Source organism: Notamacropus eugenii, chromosome 5 (genome assembly GCF_028372415.1).
Source record: "Notamacropus eugenii isolate mMacEug1 chromosome 5, mMacEug1.pri_v2, whole genome shotgun sequence".
NCBI classification, from domain to species: Eukaryota; Metazoa; Chordata; class Mammalia; order Diprotodontia; family Macropodidae; genus Notamacropus; species Notamacropus eugenii.
Genome location: NC_092876.1, coordinates 174,194,576 through 174,216,786, shown reverse-complemented (window position 1 = coordinate 174,216,786; position 22,211 = coordinate 174,194,576). Strand labels below are relative to the sequence as shown.

Below are 22,211 nucleotides of genomic sequence, written 5' to 3'. Positions count from 1 at the left end.
GCCTTCACACCAATACTACCCCCTACCCAGCAGGCCTCTCCTTCATAAGGGCTCCTTCCTCTTCCTTCTGCATAAAAGATTAAGGGGAAGGCAGGAAGGCAGGAAGGCAGGCAGGAAGGCAGGAAGGCAGGAAGGAAGGAAGGAAGGCAGGAAGGCAGGCAGGAAGGAAGGCAGGAAGGAAGGAAGGACGGGGGCTCAAATAGACTAAGGTCTGGAGATCATGGTAGCCTCCTTATTTGTAAAGTGCTTAGCACATAATAGACTTAATAAATGCCTGTTCCCCTTCCTTTTCCTAGCTGCCTGCAGAACCCTTGACTAACCACGTTAGATATAACATATTCTACCTGAGGAGAGCAATAGCGAATAGTGAAGGGGACCCCATACTGAAGCTTCAGCTTAGTGGAATCCTGAGTTAGCATACACTAGGGTAACCTCCTAGGGAGAGTTATCCACAGGTTTTATGGTTGAATGGGAACTTGGGGAGTAGAGCAGGAGAGAAAGTTAAGAATGAGAAGCAAAGAGTGGGACGATAGGGCAAGAGTGATAATATGAGCTCTCTATGTTGCCTATGTGAAAGGCCTGTGCCGATCTACAAGTTTCTCTTGATAGAAATTGTATATTTTTTTTGTTTTATAAACATTCACGACTAGAACACTAGGTCAGATATCTAGGGGTATCAGAGGAATCTGAGCGAAGTTAGGAAAGTGAGCAGAGCTGGTTATCTAAACTGGAAAGAGTATGATTCATAATAACAAGATAATAGCTCATATTTATAAGCAATCTTTTTTTAACATGCCCATGACTTCATCCATGTAGGGTTTATCCATGAGGAACTCCCCCATTAAAACAGTTCTACCACCTCTGCAACTTACTGTTTCAGATGAGGGAATTGCCTGGGCCTTGAGAGGATAAGTGATTTGGCCCCAGGTCTTACAGACTCTGAGACCAGCTCTATAATATTAAACATTCTTTTTAAATTGAGTTCCAGATTTTCTCCCTTTCTCCCACCCACTGAAAAGGCAAGCAAAGTGATATCAATTATATATGTGAAATCAGGCAAAACATATTTCCATATTAGCCATATCACAAAAATCTTAAAAAAAAAAAAAAGGTAAAGTGAGAAAATCACACTTCAGTTTACATTCAGAATTCACCAGCTCTCTTTGGAGGTAGGTAGCATGTTTTCATTAGGAGTCCTTCGGAACTGCCTTGGAACATAGTAGCCGCATCTTTCACAGTTGATCATCATGACAACATGGGGGAGGTGGGCAGCTAGGTGGTGCCAAGATAGAGTCTCAGGCCTAGAGTTGAGAAGACTCATCTTCCTAAATTCAAGTCTGGCCTCAGACACTCACTAGATACATGACCTTGGGCAAGTCACTTCACCCTGTTTGCCTCAAGTTTCTTATCTGTAAAATGAGCTGAAAAGGAAATGGTAAATCACTCTAGTATCTTTGCTGAGATAACCCCAGATGGGGTCATGAAGAGTCAGACACAACTGAAACAACTGAATAGCAGCAATAACCTTGCTATAACAATGATCTCCCAGTTCTCACTGCACTTTGCATCAATTCATATAGGTTTTGTCAGTTTTTTTCTGAAACCACAATAGTGCTTCATCACAATCATATGCCACAATTTGTTCAGCCATTCTCCAAATGATAATCATTCCCTTCATTTCCAATTCTTTGACACCACACAAAAGAGCTGTTATAAACATTTTTGTATGTAGAAGTCCTTTTCCTTTGATCTCTTTGGAGTACTGACCTACTAGTGGTGTTGCTGGGTGGAAGGGTATGCACAGTTCTATAACCCTTTGGGCACAGTTCCAAACTGTTCTCCAAAAGGATCGGACCGGTTCACAACTCCGTGGCAAAGTGAAAGATGAAATAACTGAGGAAACAAAGATGCGAGCTTCCTTGGAAGCTCATGATTTATTTATTATTTATTTCTAAATTTATTATTTATTTATTATTATTTATTAAGCAGCCCATGGCAATTGCCCAGCAAACTGGGACCAGACCTCCTCAGCTTAGGCCTGGACCCTGAACACAGGGGGATTTGTATACGTTAGAAACAATCAAATAAGGCCAGTTAATTAAAAGGAAACAATTAACCAGGATACAAAATTAGTTAATCTGATTTCTAATTGCAGGAAAGATTAGGGACTTTTCGAGTTGGGAGGGGGAAAGTGAAGAGATGCACATTCCCTGAAATCAGAAAAAGAAGTGTCTCATTCCCCCTAAATGTCTATGAACAATCAAAGGAACATGGAAACCATAATTGACTGATCAATATGGGGTCAGTTTTCAAGTAAGACATATGGGTGGCATGTGAGATGTATAACTGAGAAAACTCCTTGCATCAGTCTTTGGGTCTGATTGGGCTTCTGGTCAGCGTAACGTAGGTCCTTGGTTAAGGATCTTTAAGTAGCAGGTAGAGGTGGTCCAGCTTTCCAATTATGCAGGGCTAAGTTCAAACAACACAACACAGTTTTCTCCCAGTTCCTATAACTGAAAAAAGTTTTCTCACAAGACAGAAATTGGACTAGACCCATAATTGAATAGAAAAGGAACTGAGCTAACTCCAGAATTGAGTCACCAGATAGAGTCAGCATAGTCCCTTCAGTTCTCACTACCACTCACTACTCCAATCCCCTCAATTCCCCCAGTTTCCCCTTTGTTTCATGGGGGAGTGGGCAGCCCACTCTTCCATAGATTACTTGTCTGTAAGTCAAATCTATAAATTTTTTTCATATATTCATAATCAGATTTACATGTTATAGATCAGACTACTTAGAGGGCTCACAATGAACTAATTTTGAGAAGGGAGATTTATGTCACCAAGGTAACGAAGAAAACATAAATGCCATGAAACAAAAGGCCAAAGCATTGCAATAATGGTCATCAATATTAATTAACATCAAGTCTTCTTGTATGCTAGTAACCCATTCCCAATATCCATTTAATCAGAACATTTTGAGTCCCAGATGTCTCATGTAGCAACTTGGTCTCTGGAGATCTTCTCTTGGACATTTTTGGAACAGGTGTCATCCTCAGAGCATCTCTTAAGGGAAGCTCTGCTCTTCTGGTTCCAAATTACTTATAGAGGTTCCTAGAAAATTCTGCCAATAATAAGTCTTAATACAATTTAGTATAATTCTCTTAAATTGGGTTCTCTGAACCTGAAACTTCAGAGAATTTCAATTTTTTAAATATATAACACTTAGTGTTTCTATCTTTACTGAAACCCTGTACCTGATATAAGAATCCAAAATCAGACAGATAATTTTTAAAATGGGGAAATAATTTCACTTTCTTTATAATTATCAATGCAATTTACATGTAAAATCCTTACTCCAATTTTGAGAGCTTATTACTAAAAACATATTCAAAGACTGAATTTCCCTACTAGATAGCTTTGCAAGCCAATCATATGCATATGTATATATTTTCTTAAAGAAAATGTTCTAATTCTGCTGCTTTCTCAAATTCTACTATTCCATTTAATTAAAAAAACTTTTCCATTACATCTTTGCCTTATTACTTTCTCAATTTCCCCTTGGGGACAAGATCATCCCTATATTATAATTTGACCACAAATACAGATTAAAATTGTAAGATTTTTCATATGGAACATCTCTGAGTTAGTGATTAAGATTTAATATTGTACTTTCAAACCTTCTACTGCTCACCTGCCTTCATTATAGAAATTTGCTATGAAAGGAAAAGGAGGGACATTGTTATGACAATGGCAAAACTCATCCCCTGAAGGGCACAGACTGACAACATGTGTCATAAAAGGGGGGGAACCTTAGATCTGTTTGTGCTATAGCTGACAAACAATTATGTAGTCACAAGATATTAAAAGCAAAGCTTAGGATTAACCAGGTGGGGAAATTTCTTGTTCAGAGAGGAAATAGTATAATAAGGAAACTGAGTCAACAGACTCCTACCTTTGGCCATGCCAAGGTCATCCTTTCAACTTTTCCCATTGCCTGACATCCACCTCTAATAGTTCTCAGACTGTAGTACATATTATTTTCTACTATTGAATTTATAATAATTATTATTATCATTAAAAAATAAAATATACTTCATTAATAGTTTTTAAATATCTATTTTTATCACATTCTTTTAAAAGCTCAATTCATAATCTAACAGCATCCAAATAAAAAAGTCATTTGTCTATATTTCTGATACAAAGGTCCCTCAAATTTCACAATATTAGAGAATTTAGAAAAGCAGTCATAACATACACAGTATCATGTATTTAAAACGTTAAACAAAACTTATTACTAATCAGATGCCATCAGTTCAGTTGGGTTGCTGCCTATACTCTGCCATCTTGGCTCTGATCCTCCATACTGTTTCTTGACATGACACTTTAAAGCTCAAACAATGCCCTCTTTACAATAACCCAATAGGGTAGATAGTACAAAAGTTATTTCCATTTTACAGATAAAAATTGAGACTCAATGAGGTGAAATGTTTTACCCAAGTTCACCTAACTAGTAAGTGGCAGAGACCAGATCATCTGATGCAAATCCAATGTTCATTCCACTCTACCAGGTCTCTCTGTCTTTCTTCTACTAGGTATCCAACCCTGGTTAGTGACATAGCCACCGTCACCTGACTACAGGGGAAGATTTGTTATGCGTCCTGACTTGTGGTAGTAATAATGATAACTAATAGTTATAAAACATCTTAAGGTTTGAAAAGTTCTTTACATGTGCTACCTCATTTGATCCTCACAATAATGCTGGCAGGTAGATGCTACTGTTAGACCCATTTTACAGCTGAGGAAACTGAAGTAAACAAGAATTAAATGATTTACCCAGGGTCACACAACTAGCACGTATCTGAGGCTGGATTTGAACTCAGGTCTTCCTGACTCCCAATAGCTCTATTCCCTGCACTACCTAATTGCCTCATTGCGCCACCTAGTATCCTGGTATATAACTATAGTTATGCCTTCCACATTGCAGGGTTTAGAAGCATGGCTGCCCCACAATCTGGAAAATCCACATAAAATATTTTGACCCTTCATCCATACTAGAGTAGAAGTCTGAATTTTTTTCTTTTTCTTTTGTGTGGTATTTACTGTACCTTATTATAAATGTTGGGTTAAGTATTTGGTCATAAGCTATATTATACGATACTATACATATATTTTATGCATTTCTGAGTTTCTAAACTTTCTCTTTGTTATCCTCTAGGCTTTGCATATCATCTGTGATTTCCACAAAACTCCCCCCAAATTCCCATTTAATTTCTTATGCCAACCCACAGTATATTGAAACCACAATGTGGAAAATATTGATGTGGAAGGAATAACTAGTTTTTCAAAGATGTGAAATAAATCATATAGTTCCGTGGTATCCGGGATCTTCATACAAGGATGGTAGCATTATAGGAAACAGCTTTACCATTGCAGATAAAGAAATTGAGGTAAAAAGAGGTTAAGTGACTTGCCCAAGGTCACACAGCTAGTAACTGTCAGGCTGAATATGAATTCAGGTCTTCCTGACTGAGTCCATTTAACTTCCTGGAGATTGATCCTGGGATATTTCTCCAGGTCTGCTGGAAACCATCATAATACCATTCTCTTTATATGATGTCTTTGCTATTGACCCATCAATTGCATGTATACCTTAAGATGTTGATTTACACTCTTGCCTTATATAACCTTGTGACCAATACATATTTGCAGGACAGCTAGTTATTATTTAGGGTACTACCTGGCTCCATGGAACTGAACAAAGCTAACTGGTCAATAATTCAGTTCAATACCATTCAGTTCAACTCAACAGTTATTAACTGAATATCCTCTGTGTGCCCAGTCCTGGACTAGAAGGAATAATGAGGGAAGAATCATAGGATGTTATTATTGGAAAGTTAATCTTAGAAATCATCCATGCCAAACAACTTCTTTTATAGATGAGTAAATGAGGCCCAAATGAAGTTCAATGAGTCATCCAGGTTTTGCAATTAGTATAACCAGACTTCTAGCTTTCATTTCTATTTATTCCACATTGACTGTATGACTCCTCCACCACCATCATCATCCCCATTCCATTTGATTTAGATATTTTATTTCAATCTAAATTCAATATTCAATATTCTTTTTTCCAAATTTATTAATTTATTTTTTCAATTTTCAACAATCACTTCTATAAGTTGCAAATTTTCTTCGCCTCCTACCCTCCTCCATCCCTAAAACAGAATGCAGTCTTATATAGGTTCTACACATGCATTCCTATTAAACACATTTTCACATTAATCATGTTCCATAGAAGAATTAAAATGAATGGGAAACCATGAGAAAAACAAAACATAACAAAGGAGAAAATAATCTGCTTCATTCTGCATTCTGACTCCATAGTTCTTTCTCTGAATGTGGATGCCATTTTGCATCATGAGTTCTTTGGAAATGTTTTAGGTCCTTGTATTACTGTGAAGGGCTATCTATCATAAACAGTCTTTGCACACTGTGACTATTACTGTGTATAATGTTCTCCTGGCTCCGTTCACTTCACTCCCCATCAGTTCATATAAGACTTTCCAGCTTTTTCTGAAGTCCACCTGTTTATCATTTCATATAGCACAATAATATTCCATTACATTCATATACCACAACTTGATCAGCCATTCCCCAATTGATGGGCATCTTCTCAATTTCCAGTTCTTAACCACCATGAAAAGAACTGCTATAATCAATATTTAGGTCTTAAAGGAGTATAGCAACACATAGGCAGGAAAGGAGGAGAAAAACTCTATTAGACCCAACCCTGCCTCTGAGATACTCACTATCAAGGATAGGAATTAAGTCAGCTTGACCTGGCCTAGTTCTCAACACTTATCAGAACTTTCCATTCCACTGTTACAGTTCAGATGAGGTCTTGGTCAAGACTGTCATCGTCTATGGTAAAAAAAAAAAAAATGTCTCCTGGTCATCGAAAATAGCTAAACCACAAGAAGTGAGCCAGATGTTATAGCTTTCTTTCCTTTGGATCTGAGTCTATTTCTCTGGCCTAATCACTAGCTGAGAGGAGAGGGCTCAGGAGGGAAAAGTGAGACTGGTGACCTTGTACAAGCTTCCCTCACTCAAAACAAAGTCAAGTGCAAGTCATGTCACCATTTCTCTGATGTCATGATCTTCTTTGAAAACAAAGGATGAACACAGACTGTGAGTAGACCAAGCTGCTTGAGTGGGAACTCAGCTAGCTGGGTAACCCAACTCATCCTCTTCCTTCTGTCTCCCTCTCCCCTTCCTTTAGGGATTTGTGGTTTACTGGCTAGATGTCCTTCCTTCCTTCCTTCCTTCCTTCCTTCCTTCCTTCCTTCCTTCCTTCCTTCCTTCCTTCCTTCCTTCTTTCTTTCTTTTCTTCCTTCCTTCCTTTGATCTCGTTCCCAAAACCTTAAACCCAGTGCACTCTGAAATCCATGGGCTGGACAATAGGTCCCTGCCCAAGGTCCACTTAATGGCTGACTTAGAGTGATTATCACTAGCAACAGTTTCTGAGGATTTAGCTATTTTTCTTATGTTCATTAAAAGAGCCATTCCCTGACTACTTCTTAAAGAGGCCTATTCACTCAATGGGCATTACCTCCCTCTAAGTGAGTACCTGAAAAGGTCAAGGTCTTCCATTGTATCTTGGGCCATCTCCAGTTATCCTGATGAATATCTGGTCACAGTATCAGATGGCTTAGGAGGAGAAAGTGAGGTTAATAACCTTGCTCAGCCCTCCCTCACTCAAAACAAAGTCAAGTGCGAGTCATGTCATCATTTCCCTGATGTCATGGAGTTCTTCAAAAAACAAAGGATGAACACAGAGAGCTGGGAGGATATTAATAAGGGCATTTTTTTCCTCTTACCCTTATCTCCTTGTTTCCCATTAACTAAACACTCCATTGAAGAGGCTACAGACAGGAAGAAAGCAAGAAAGGAAGATGATGGGAAACATGAAATGCTATGAACCAATGACAGTAGCAGGTAGAGTGAAATGCTTCTTTGAGGATACACTGTGGAATTGGTTGTTAGTGGGAAACAGTGAAAGCTGTATTCATATCAGAGGTGTAAGAGACACACTTGACAGTGTGTTCTTCTGTATTCTTTGACGCTCTCTCCTCCTGCCACCTGGCCAGGCCAGGGATGCTGAGCTGGAAGGATCAGGAAAGGTAGCTGCTCCAGTGTATGTTCTGTGGTGAAGGTGGAGAGGCAAGGGGCTCTTGGATGGCTGCTAGGAGAAGCAAGCAAGTAAAAGCAGACGCCTACTGTCAGATAGAGCAAATGCCTCATTAGCCACGTTTGCATAGTGCACTACTGCAGCTGTTTCAAGGGAGAATGGGTCTTTTACTTTCCTCTCAGGTAAATGTGTTTGGAGGGACATAATGAGAATCAAGGGAAAAGGAGGAATGAAGATGGGCAGTTGGTAATTACATTTTCCCTCCTCTTTCTCTCTCTCTTTTTAGACTTCTACTTTCCCTAAGGGCTTCCTCAATCTCTTAGAGATGGACTTCAAGACTTTGTCTCTCTCCTCTCCCAAAGAAGGTCTACCCAGGCCCTTTATGCCCACTCTCCTCAAGCTCCCAAGGAGTTGTCTGTTCCCTTCATCATAGTCCTTACTGTAGAGAAGAGAAATATGTCTCTCCCAACTGGCTGCAGAAACAAGGCTCCAGGAGAGTCCCAGAGTCCATATGAGTTTCCACCTGCCTATTTATCCATAATCAATATGGATTTATTAGTTTAATCAGCATGTGAGGCAAAGCTTGGAACTCCACCATTCTAACCCTGGTTTTGGGGGGACTCAGTGGTCATGGGATCCAAGAAGGTCCTCCTCATTTATCATTCTGGCTGAGATGGTTCTCCTTAGGAAGGAACTCTGCCATCCAGAGCCCCATTGACTATTACACTGAAATATCCTTATGCTTCCCTTTGAAAGATTCTACTTTGGCCAAATTTGAAGCTCATCATGGTTTATTACAAGCTTTTGAATAATCATAAAATATGTCATGGGGAGAGTCAGAGCAGAGCTGAAGCATGTAATTAGAGAATAGTGAGAAAATCGCTGTTGGCTGGGAGAAAGAGAAGGGGAAGGGGCTAGGAAGGGAAGGAGGAAAGAAGAGAGAAGAGAGACACAGAGAGGGGAGACAGAGAGAGAGACAGAGCGAGAGAGAGGGAAAGAGAGAGACAGAGACAGAGAGAGGAGAGAGAGAGACAGAGAGAGAGAGGGAGAGGGACAGGGAGAGAAAGACAGAGACAGAGACAGAGAAAGAGAGAGAGACAGAGAGACAGACAGACAGAGAGACACAGAGAGACAGAGAGAGAGAGACAGAGAGAGAGAGAGACAGAGAGAAAGAGAGACAGAGAGAGAGAGAGAGACAGAGATAGAGACAGAGAGAGAGAACAAGGTAATGGCATAGGATCCAGTGGATTAAGGTTTGTTGAGCCAAAATATAACTATTAAAATTTTTAGATGTTCACAGTCTACTTCAATTTAGTTCAATTCAACAAACATTTCCTGAATACCTATGATTGATTCAGTAGGTAAACTCCTTGAAAGCTGGGATTGTTTGTTGTTTTGTCTTTTTATCCCCAACACCCAGCTGCATACAGTAAGCATACAGTCGGCACTTCAGAAATAATTGGTAAATTTGAACTGAATGTTTTCAGTTCTAGGCATTATACAAGAAAAATCTAAAACTAACTTCATGGAGCTTGTGGTCTAAAAAGATCTATATATAGGAAATAGATATAGAATCAGATATATTAAGTGCGCAAATTAAGGGTACAGACAGTAAGTGCTATAGGAAACCTCTACATGCTAGTCCTCAAGCTCACACTACGCAGACCTCAGACTGGCATCCAATTAGCCGCTAGGTCATTGAGACCTGCTGAGGTTTTTCACTAACTGGAACCCTGCTGAATCAGGCCCAGAGATGGAATCAGACTCTGACATTCTATTCTGGGCTATGATCCTATCACTCCACCTATATCCATCCTACTCCTAATGTATTTGGCCTAGGTCCCTTATGACATTGCCCTCCCAACATGATACCTTATTCCCTGATCAATGCCTAATGAAAATTGAGACCCAAGAGCCAAAGAAGCCTTCCCAGCCCCCATTGTCCAGAAGAAAAGAGCTCAGGACCAGAGGACAGATTTCTTTGGGGAGACAGGAGTAGAGAAGCACATTTTCACAGAATTACACTATAGCCTAACACACCAGAGGAATCTAAACTCTGTAAGATCTAAAGCTTTCTGAAGGCCCTGGCCCTCAGCTGGAGCCACCCATGACCCAGCAAACACAATTGGCTTCTCATCTTCAAAGCAGCTCTGCTTGGAGATTCATCAAAAGGAAAACAAAAATACTGCACACTTAGAGTTACCTGTTCATCATCACTCATGGGGATGTTGAAGGGTACACCAGTCCTCATCTCTGTAAACAAACGGCCCCATTCAATTAACTCCTGGATGATGCCTATAGTACAACGGAGGAAGGCAGCTTCCTCCATGGCACTTTGCCAGTTGGGCTTCGTGACTTTGCTAGATGAATCAAAGATGCCACCCTGTGAGGAAGCAACAGCCCTCCCTCAGGTGACCTCGTTTTATCTTGACCTCTGTTAGTGTCACTTTTCCCTTAAAACTCTAGCCATCAATAGTTTGGGATGTCACATTCTAGGACTAAGACCTCTCCTTTAATGAAGGGGTTCAGTGTCAAGGTGGGAAAGGAAAAGGGTCCTGGTAGATCAAGGGTGGCCTTGTACTTCCCATTTTTTAATGGTTGATTGCTTCACAAACTTTGGCCTTGGAAAGAGAGAACATGATAGACCCATGGAGAGAAAGAGGGAGGAAACTAAGATGATTCAATGGGAGAGGAATAAGTCTGCTCTTCTCTTTGGGTCTGATTCAGCAGGGTTCCAGCTGGTGAAATCTCAGGAGGTGAGACCCAACAAAGTGGCCTGGGGGGAGGAAAGCACTGCCTAATAAGTAGTTCACCCTAAACCTTCTGCCTCCTCTCCTTCACCCTAGTACCCCACCTTTCAGTGTAAGCCATCTGCCATTTTAAGAGAAGGCATAAATTGAAGGAGAGATGGAACGAAATCTGAATGGAAAATGGCGAAAGATAAAATCTCTGTGAGAAGAACATGTGACTATGGGGTTCAAGGGGAAAAGCAAGAACATGCCTTAGAATTTCCAAGGAAGGCGAGAGGTAGAATAAGCTGAACCAAAAGCATTGTGTGGCAAGGGCATATTTGTAGTGGAAAAACAAAGTCGAGAATCTGCTTTGCCTGCCCCACTCTAGGTACTAAAGAAAAGAGGACCGGCTGAGTTGTGAAATAGAAAGCTCCTGTTTACACCCATCTATCTCCCATAATTAGCCATTTAGAAAGAAAATAGCCTTCAAATTCAAAGGTAAATTGACTTACATTGGGATAATAACGTTTGATTGAGCACGGAAAGTTCATCTTTAAAGTATGAGAGCAAACAAATTGCTTTTCTTCCCGGTGCTTGGGTAGGAAACAAGATGAGATTGCTGGTGCTCCGAGAGCTGAGTTCCCATCACCTCGGGGCATTAGCAGGCCCAGTGCTCCCGCCACAAAATCCAAGGTGCCCACAGCCCAGCTCATTCCCCCTTCACAGGTTGTTTTCTGCTCCTTGTTTTGGAGGGTTTTTAAATTATATTGCATCCTATTGATGCAGCAATCAGTTATTATTGTCAACAAGAGCATGAAGAGACATAAATTCCTTCCCTTAGCTAGAGAGACTGGTTCATAAATACATTTTTTTATTGCTTCCTAGATGGGAGAAATTGCTTTGTGTTTTGCCTCTGTGGAACGTCCGGGGGCAAAAGGTTCAGAATTTCGTTTTCAGCTATCAGACCCTAGAATCCAGCATGGTTTCCTGAAGCCTTCAGCCCAACTCTGAGGCACCTGAGCCTGAGGCTGAGGAAAAGGAAGGAAAACTCATTGATTGATCTCACTCCGAAGGGCAGAAGCTGTGGTCCAGCTGTAGAAAACAACCAAAAGAGCCTGATGCCTTTAGCTGGGATAAGGCAATACTGACTTTTCCTACAATGTAATTTAGCAAACAGAAGGCTATTCTTTTTTATTTTATTTTTAATTTATGAAATAAAACAAACTTTTTCATAACAGAATAATTTTTTTAAAAAATGATTGCACATAAAACTTAAAATCTATTATGTTCTACTTGTTATTCCTTTTAAATATAGAATAAATTATGATGTAATCTCTTCTTTTTCTCCCCCTCTCCCACCCTAGAGATGGCTACCATTAGACACGAATACATAAATAAATACATATGTATGTAATCATTCTATACATACTTCTATTTATCAGTTCTTTCTCTGGATTCAGAGAGTATCTTTTTCATATGTCCTTTGTAGTTAATTTGAATATTTATAATAGTCAGAATGACTTAGTCACTCAAATTTGTTCTTAAAACAATATTGCTGTTACTGTAGACAATGGTTTTTTTTTTGGTTCTGCTTATGTCACTCTCTATTTCATGCAAGTCTATCCATGTTTCTCTAAGATCATCGAGCTCATCATTTCTTATAGCATGGTAGTAGTCCATCACAATCATATACCACAACTTGTTCAGCCATTCGCCAATTGACAGGTATCCCAAGGCTGTTCTGAAGGGCCTTGGGACCATAGGTCTAGAGCTGGAATAGACCTTACAGATCATTTTGTCCAAGCCCCTCATTTTACAGATGAGCAAAAGGAAGCCAAGAGTGTTTAGGTTTCTTGCTCATGGTCACACTGGGAGCTAAGTGGAAGAGCCAGAATTCAAACCCATATTCTCTGACCTCCATATCTACTATACCTCTTGTATTCCATTGAAGGTTGGGCAGGAACAGTATTAAGTATTCTCTGAGCATCCAATGGTTTCTCTGTGCCTTCTCTAGAAGCATGATCACAACTCCTCTCTGGCTCTAGAGGTCTTTTATCCCTTGGAAATCAAGAATGTCCTTTAAAGTCCCTAAGTGATGGCATTTTCTTATAGAGTTTCCAAAGAGATCTCAGTATATAGCTTTTTTCTAGAAATGATTTTATCTCTTTATGTCCCTGCTGTCTTCTAAAAATTTACTCAAACATAACAACATAATCTCAAGGTTTGGACAGACATCCACAGATAATCTAGATTGACTAACATGTAAGCCAAAATCCCCTCTAAAACAAACCTCATAAGTGATAATACATCCACTAGAAGATCTCTAGTGAGGAAGATACTCTCTCCTCCCACAGCAATTTATTTCCTTTTCAGATCGCTTTAATCATTAGGCTTTCTTGACATCAAACTTAAATTTGATTCTGCTAGTTGACCACCCAATGTACCTAACTCTGTCCTATGGGGCCAAATCCAACAAGTCTATTCCTTCTTCCTCTTCTTTCCTTTCTCTTGATTCTCATAAACCATAACTCCCAAAAGAAAAGTCATCCAAACCCTACTGATGGTAAGTTATTCACATATGAAATTAATAAAATAAGTCAGGCTCTTAAAGATATATAAATAGCAAGTTCTCTCAGTAGTCATTTATGGAACTATCAATCAGTCAACAAACACCTATTATGTGTCAGGCACTGGCTATTAATCTTTGGGCTTACTTTCTGATAAAAGAAGACAGCATGTCTAGGGTAGTGGTGGTCAGGAAAGGGAGTTTGGGTCTGGAATGTTAGAACAATGGATTGTCATGCTCTTTCCAAAAGCAAAGTTCAAATGTGTGTCCAGTGGCAGGGTGGATGATGCATCAGGGCAGATGGCAAGATGACTGGGGTGAATGACTATGAAACATGACTTGCAACCAGCTAGATTTATAGCAAGTTAGGTGAATTAGTGGTGGTGGTTGTTACTGGATTTTCTGTACAGCAGAGTTATCATTTGTGTCTTTTAGAGCTACCCATTAAATTCTATTTAAATTGGGAAAGGCTGCTTGGTGGAAGTAGTGGTTTACCAAGGGATGATACCTTGCAAACTTTAAAGGAGGGCCAGGAATGATATGGTTCTAGGTAATCCCTAAAAAACCGACTTAAGAGATCTTCATGGTTACTTGGGGAAGGAGGACCATGTGGAGAAATCATGGGTAGAGCTTTGAAGATAGGCCCCTAGGCACTTGACCTAGATCCAGCTGCCAGGAAAAGCAAGTTGGTAACATAACATAATCAACTGCAAGAGGAAGAGGAGTAAACAAATGCAGAGTTGGTCTCCTTTTCATCTCAAAGAGTTAAAGAGAAATGAAGAGGAAGAAGGAAAGAAATAAATGAGAGACCAAAACAGCAGGTATAGCCAAGAGCCCTCTTGCTTCAGAAAGAGTCCATTAGGAGCCAAGAAACTCGGCTAGGACAATGGGAATGATACAATGGAAGCTGCTGAAGAGCTCTGGAAATACAATGTTACAGACAATCCTGCTCCAGGGATATCTTAACAGATTAATAAAGCTTTTGAGGATTTCCAGAAACATTTCTATGAGTCAGCGTCTAAGAGGAGCTCTACACAAAGTCCTTCAAAGTTTTCATTTCAACAGCCTGAAACAGTGTAGGGCTCTATACTAGGCAAGGAAGGCCAAGCCAGGAGAAGACTATTGTGCCTTAGAAAAATGGAATTCCATAAGAGAACTACAAAAGAAGATCCAAGTAAACCTTTGAAGTGGGCAGGCATACACATTTCCCATCTAACACTACCCTCCCCACCACCTTCTGTAGTCCAATAACAATTATCCATAAAGGAGGAAGAAGGACATTAAGCCACCCCTACTACTACAGGTCACAAAGTGACATTGTCCACATTTGGGGATATGGGTTATTGTGGTACCCTCAAGAAATTGGCCTTGAATTTCTGAATTTCTGAAATTCTTTCTGAATTCAAAGAGCATCCAGATTGTAGACTGTGCCAAAGAGTCTACCATCTTATCTAATGGTAGGAACCATGAAAATAACTCATATTTATATATTTATATAGCACTTTAAGGTTTACAAAGTGCTACTCCTAGCACCTTATCCTCTTACTTTCACTGGAGACCCCCTGCTCATCATCATCTTCTTCACCATCATCATCCATCTCATTATGATCACCATTTCTATCATGAATGACATTTACATAGCTCTATGAGTTTTGTGAAGTACTTTGCATATTATTCCATTTTCTTCTCACAACATCCCTGTGAGGTAGATATCATTCTTCCCATTTTACACATCAGGAAATTGAGGGACAGAGAGGTTAAGTGATTTTCCCAGGGTCATTTAGCCAAAAGAGTGTCTAACATGGAATTCAAACCCAGGGCTCTCCAAACAAAGTCACTGGCTATTTAGGGTCACTCAATATCCACTTTATTCAAATTTCAGTGGTAAGTTAGGGAACCCAGCAAAACACTCATGAATTCTTTGTTGTGGTAGTGGTTCTTTGGTCCTGTCTGACTCTGTGACTTCATTGGGGATTTTCTTGGCAAAGATACTGGAGGGGTTTGCCACTGCTTTCTCCAATGTGTCCTCATTTTACCGAGGAGGAACTGAGGCAAATGGGGGTTGGGGTGAAGTGACTTGCCCAGTGTCTGACGCTACATTTGAGTTCAAGTCTTCCTGATTCCAGGCCCAGCACTCTATCCACTGCTCCATCTAGCTGCACCTGTGTATTCTTTAGTTCCCCCAATAACTTTGACCCACCCAACACTACTAAAGTCTTCATTTGACATAGGATAATACAATGTCCAGAATTCCATTCTGGGACCTGAATTGTTCAGAATAATAACTGCATGGAGAGCTCCAGCAAATCAGATGACTTGGTCTCTCTCTCTCACTTTCTGTTGTGTAGATCCAGCCATAAAGGTCTCTGCTTCCCAAATGGGAGTTTGAGATTACCTTCCATTTACTCCATTAGATTGTCAAATCTTCCTTTAAATTGTGAACTTGAGGACAAAGACTGTCTTTTACTCTTTTGGTATCCTCAGCTCTTAGCATAGTGCCTGGTAAGCAAAGTGAGCACTTAAGAAATGCTTGTCACTTGACTGATTAACAGTTGATATGGGGTGTTGTGAAAAACTAAGTAATTGTATTCCAGCCCAGACAGAACTGCACATTGGCTAGGACTTGCAAAGGAGTTAATGAAGAAATTGGTGCAGACAGTATCACAGCAAATATGTGACTGTTATTGATGCCACAAAGATCCCATTCTGCCCTCAGCCAGCAAAGGGGTTCCCTGCTGATGCCAATGGGTCACCTGTGCCAGAAGACCTAACCTTTTGCTTTGTGTAAGACACAACAGATTCCTTGGCCCATGTGCTTGCTTTCTTGACCAGGTAGGGGAAAAGGCACTTGAGAGAGTAGAGTTGGGACTGTTGCACTTTAGCACCAGAAAAAGTTTAGGTCTCCAATTTAGAAACACTGAGGCAACAGTGAAAATATGGGCCATCTTCTCCTCTACCTCCCTCCTTCCCCATCTCAAAATTTCTTCCAGTGACATTTTAAGTAACAAGGCTCCCGTCTTGGAACTTTGACTTTGAATGTCTTCCCAGACTGGCCTTAAAGAAGACGGTGTCATCAGTGACCTTTTTAAAAGACTGCAGGGGCTTAATTAAAAACTAAACATGGCCACTTAATTCAGAGGTTCCTGTCGACTCCCCAGTACTGATGTGAACTCAGGCTTGTCAGCTCGCTGTTGCTGCCAATGTCTCTGCGCCTTAGCTTCCTAATGCCATGTCATTGCTGAGAGAGAGTGAGCAGATAGGCAAGGTCTTCAGCTGGAAGACCACTGTGATAGTATTGGGGGAGATAATAGGGTGGATAGACCAATAACCACAGAATTTTAGGGGAGGGAAAAGCCCATCAAAGCAGAATTGGTTAAGACAGGAAAGGCCTCTTTGGGAGGAAAGCAGGAACCTAAGTAATTCTGAGTATCAATAGACTGATGTGAAATAATATTTTCAGGAGCCAAACATGCTGGTTTGACCTCTAACCTTTCCTAATCCAGGCCTGTTGGCACAGGCAAGGAGGCAGGTCTAGTGACTTGTGGGAGCCAGAAGGCAGAAGTTACTGCCTATTGTCCTGACCAGGACACTCACCACCATCTTTTTCAGAGGCTCCCTCAAGATAGCTGATCAAAACAAAGAAGATCCAATCCTCTGGGCCTGTATTCCTAAACTTGCCCTTTCGCTGTGGCTCCAGAAAAAAAAGGGAAGAACAAGGGTACAAGTAAGACCTCTTCATGGCAGAGCTCAGAGGCTCTAAGGTCTAGTGTTTTTAGGCAGCTTTCTCTGAGCATCCCTAAAGAAGCATCATTCTGTGAGCTATACTGAAAACTTCCTGATGATGTGGACACAAAGGATACCTAAAGATTTGGGTAATGATGACCCAGTGCCACAAAGTCAACAGCAATTGCACTTTTTACACCATTTTCTGGACCTTCTCCCATGTCTGTGTCATATATTGTGGGACTTCTAGATAGCTCTCTGAGCATTTTGGATTTGTACTATCTAAAACATCCTGACCTCTGAGCAGGGCCAAAACTTAGGTTAGGAATCAGGCATGGAATGTGACATGGGCAGGCTCCATGATGCAAAACAAATCCTTTCCCACAATGGTGATGTAGGGGTAATGGCCATTTCTAGGGCTAATGCCACTCCATTCATTCTACAAAAATAAGTAAACCAGGTAAACCAGGCAATTAGCTGGGAAAGCACAGGAGCTAAAGGTAGTGTTGGGGAAAGAAATAAGACCCTGAACAGAGATTTACAGGAAGGAAAAGAAAGGAAATGCATGCTATTTCAGAGGCTGGTATTAAAGCATAGGGCCTGGGGTCAGGAAGACCTGAGTTCAAATTCATCCTTAGATGTTTACTAGCTGTCTGATCTTAAGCAAGTCACTCTGTCTGCTTGAATTTCCTCGCTGTAAAATGTGGGTAGTAATCACACCTACCTCACAGGGTTGTTGTGAGGATTAATATTTATAAAGATAATTGGAGATAATTGTGCAAATTTGTGCAGGGCCTGGACCATGTTGTTTAATCATTTTCAGTCACGTTTGACTCTTTGTGGCCTCATTTGGGGTTTTCTTGGCAGAAATACCTGGAGCGGTTTGCCATTTCTTTCTCCATCTCATTTTACAGATTAGGAAACTGGAGCGGACATTAAGTGACTTGTTCAAGGTCACCTAGCTAGTACATGTCTGAGGCCAGATTTGAACTCACAAAAATGAGTTTTCCTGACTGGAGGCCAGCATTCTATCCATTTTGTCCGCTAGCTGTTCTACCTGGAAAAGAATTTATTTATTAACTTAGCAGAATTGGTTAAGGCAAGAAAGGCCCCTTTGGGAAGAAAGCAGGAATCTAAATGATTCTGAATATCAATAGATTGATGTGAAATAATATTTTCAGGTGCCAAACCTACCGATTTAGCCTCAAATCTTTCCTAATTCAAGTCTGTTAGTACAGGCAAAGAGGCAGGGCTAGTGACCTGTGGGAGCCAGAAGTCAGAAGTTACTTCCTGTTGTCCTGACCAGGACACCCACCACCGTCTTCTTCAGAGGCTGCCTCAAAACAGCTGATGGAAACAAGGAACACCCAGTCCTCTGGGCCTGTATTCCTATACTTGCCCTTTTACTATGGCTGCAGAGAAAACCATTTATTAATTGTTTGTTCCCTTATTTCCCCAGTGCAAAGCTGGACTTAAAGAACATAAGAATATAGGCTCTTTTTGTCCAGGGCAAATTATAAGATGTTGGGCTGAAACAATGGTTCCTCTGTCCCCAAATACTTTCCAAAAGTCAGGAAATTGAATGATTCTCATAGTATTATCTTTACTCTGCCACATAGGACAGTTATGAGCATATAATGATGCAATTCGAATTATAAGGGGGAAACTGTCTAAAACAAGATTCATAACCTAGGATCAACTGATAGATTCCAGAAAGTCTATGAATTTGGATGGGGGAAAAATTACGTTTTTATTTTCACTAACATCTAAATGAAAGTTAACATTTCCTTTGGTTATGAATTTAAAGAAAAATCCTCATTCTGAAAAGGGGTCTACAGGTTTCACCAAAATGCCAAAAGGGCCAATGATACACAAAAAAGATTAGAAACTCCTAATCTAAAAGCAAGATGGCCCTTTCATGGTGAATGAAAGTATCATGAAAGTTAGAAGTCCTGGGTTCATGCCTAGGCTCTAACATTTACTTACTGTTTGACCTTGAGCCAGGGAAGACCTTTCCTTCCAACCTTGCTTCCATTTTCTTCTCTGTAAAATGAAAGATGGAACTAGATCATTTATCAAGTTTTTTAATTCATTTAGATATATATTTGTTGTATCTATTTAACAATCCAGGACATTGTATAAGACACAGGGAATAGAAAGACAAGAAGAAAAAAGTCCCTTCTCTCAAGTATCTTACATCCTCTTATGGGATACAACATATAAACAAATAAATAAATACAAGATAATCTGAGGAAGCAAGCGTAAGCTAAGAAGATCAGGAAAGCTTCCCATAGGTGATGGCCCTTAGCTGAGTCTTGAAGGAAGCCAAGAATCATGAAAGGGAGAGGCAAAAAGGGAGTGTGTTCTGGGGATGGGGAACATCTTACGCAAGAAATGGAATACTAAATTCTGGCAAAAAGCAAATAGACCTACGTGGCCAGAATACCAATCTTTTCCAGCGATGACATTCTAGAATTTTATATTCCTACTTCTCCCAAAGGAAAGAAGAAAAAGAAGGTAAAAGACACTACAAAGAATTATTTTGGATAAGTCCCTTAACCCTCTGGTCCTCAATTGCCTCATCTCTAAAATAGAGATAATCATACTTGACTTGACCAAAAGAAAGGGAATAAGATCAGATTACATTATATTATTATTATATTATATATATATGATATTATAAGTCTAAGGTCTGTAATTCTCCCACTCTAGGTGTTAGGACAAATAACAAAATTCTTGTTTCACATCCATAAAAAGTGACTCTAGACCTGTGACACTTGTAAGTGGTGGGCTACCACAGGGGAAGGAATCTTAGAACAGGGCTCCCAAATCTGGAAGTAGTTTTATTCTGTCAGCCTGTGAGAGTGAATGATGGATGTACTATGTCAATAGGCAATCACAACTTCACAAGACTTATGTGAAAACCAGGTTTATTACAAGAGAAATGAACACATATGTGGAACCCAAAGGGTTCCAGTTTTTTACAAAAGTTTACCTTTTTGTAATAGCAAGATGTGGGAGGTGGAATGGTACAGCAAAGGTGGGGAAAAAATGACAAGACCACTCCCCACAGGGAGGAGCAAGGTTATATCAAAAGCCTCATTCTTTACCCCTGGGATCTGCTAGACTATGAAACTAGGAAGGTCTGCTTATCTGCAAAGGACCCCAGCTGCCCAAGCATTATCCCAGCCTGGCACAGACTACCTGGCACATGTCTTGCCTCCCAAGGACACATAGGTAGTCCAGCTTGGAGTACAATAGCAAATAATGTCAGCTCAGGGGAAACTTTGTTCTTGACACATTCAGGGCCCCCTGCATGCTCTGGGTTCAGTATTTCTGGAAAATATGGCAACTCAAGAAGACAAGGTCATGGGACAGCTTAACAGCCCTTAACATCTTCCCATTGGTCAAAGGTGACCCCTGGGTATACCAGTGACCATAAAGAGTGCCCTGGGTTAAATAGTAATGCGGATACTACCTGGGACAACCCCAAGTATAAAGTGAGAACAGAGCCATTAACCAAATACAGTAAAAAGCATAGGAAGAATGATCAAAATCAAGGAATTTGAAGGGAGAAATCAAACAACATCAAGACATCAAGAGAATATAGCATATCAATACCAAAAACAAAAGCCAAAGGGTACAATAATGGCCAGCAATAAAAATAGACATTAAGTCTCCCAGCAACTCAATACTCCCGCCCAATCTTCATTCAATCAACATGATTCCTCCTGGATCTCAGACATCCTAGGCAGTCATCAGGTCCCTGGCACATCTTTCTTTGGGGCAGTCTGGAAAATGCCATGTCTTCAAGGGCAGCCATCCAGGGAGTTTTCCATTCTCTCTCCAGGTTACTTGCAGAGGCTTCTCATTTGTTTCTGCTAGAATCCCTAACAAAACAAATTTCATTACAAGTTGGCACAGACTCTCAAAACTTACTACTCCAGCAATTAGTTCATGTTGTGAAAGCCAACTCAAACCTTGCAATTCTAAGATAATCAATAACAGCTAAAAAAAAGGAACACCAAAGTAGGAACCCAGAGTTGCTCAGATGTATCGCAGCCTTAGTCCATGGGACAATGATATCAACATATGTTTGTTTTACAAATTTTTTATCTTTGCCTAATTATTCCCATATTATTCAGAAAGGATGAGCTATTTCAGGGATTTAATCTTATGTATGACTATGTAAACAATAACAGGTAGAAGACAAGCCCAAGTACCAATCAACCTAGTTGTTTGGGATATGGATTGATTACACATTCCAGTTGAAAACAGCAAGATCTCACATACTTGCATTGTGCCCATGTCTTCTATTGACCACTTGCTTAGATAATAGAAATTTCCTATTAAAAAAAAAAAAAGGAAGGACATTATTATAATAGCACTGAACTGGTGTTTGATGACTCAATGCATATATGGCAGGATAAAGCATCCTTAGCTGACTTCAGATAAGAATTACAGTTGACAGCCAACCATGCAGTAACAATTCCACCTCATAGCCAGACTCAGGAATAGCCAGGTAGGAAATATTCCTGTTCAAAAGAACACAGTGGGGAAAGTGAACCAGAAGGATCCTAATTTAGGCTAAGTCAAGATCATCCTCTCAGCTTTCTCCCAGATACAGACCTCTACCTGCAACAATTCAGGATCACATTCCCTGTGAGTAGCTTGTGACATTTCTTTTGAATGGTAGATTACTGACTTTATGATCCATCAGACAATTATACCTGAATTCAAACATCAAAACAAAATCAGTTACAGTCCCAAGAACTTTTACCTCAAATGGCAAGTTTTTTACCAATCACAGCTTAGAGCTGGATAAGTTATTTTTCCTCTCATGGAGTTGCAATGAGCAATAAAAGTTTACCAGGACTCAAATATATATGAAATTTCATTTAACATTCTTCACTTGTTTTTTTCTTCTCAAGTTTAAATTTGTCCTGGTATAAAGACCAATCATTAAAAACCATTTCTGTATTTTACATAAACTTGCAAATCC

The 22,211-nt window shown here is 40.1% G+C and overlaps 1 protein-coding gene and 1 long non-coding RNA gene across 3 annotated transcripts in view; one reads left to right on the top strand and one right to left on the bottom strand.

The window, feature by feature from the left end:
- Positions 1-22,211, top strand: part of KIRREL3 (kirre like nephrin family adhesion molecule 3) — a 757,177-nt gene that overhangs the window by 501,686 nt on the left and 233,280 nt on the right. The gene's annotated exons all lie outside the window — the stretch shown is intronic.
- Positions 20,123-21,557, bottom strand: LOC140509056 (uncharacterized). Its single transcript, XR_011968553.1, has 2 exons — positions 21,503-21,557; positions 20,123-21,099 (listed from the first exon to the last, which is right to left on the bottom strand). It is a non-coding gene; the product is annotated as an uncharacterized lncRNA (long non-coding RNA).